Raw genomic sequence first — 213 nt, 5'->3', positions numbered from 1 at the left:
GGTGTGTGTGTGTGTGTGTGTGTGTGTGTGTGTGTGTGTGTGTGTGTGAGGATGAGGAGGAGGTGAGGTGAGGAAGAGAGAGAGATGAAGGGTGAGAGAGGGGAAGGGGGTGAGGAGGAGGAGGGAGATAAGAGCAATAAAACCGACCATGTGACATCAGCAGCTTTAAACAGACAGCTGATGGAGAGAGAGAGAGAGAGAGAGAGAGAGGGA

This window comes from Sparus aurata, chromosome 13 (assembly GCF_900880675.1).
Source record: "Sparus aurata chromosome 13, fSpaAur1.1, whole genome shotgun sequence".
NCBI lineage: Eukaryota > Metazoa > Chordata > Actinopteri > Spariformes > Sparidae > Sparus > Sparus aurata.
Note: the sequence above shows the minus strand (reverse complement) of the source record.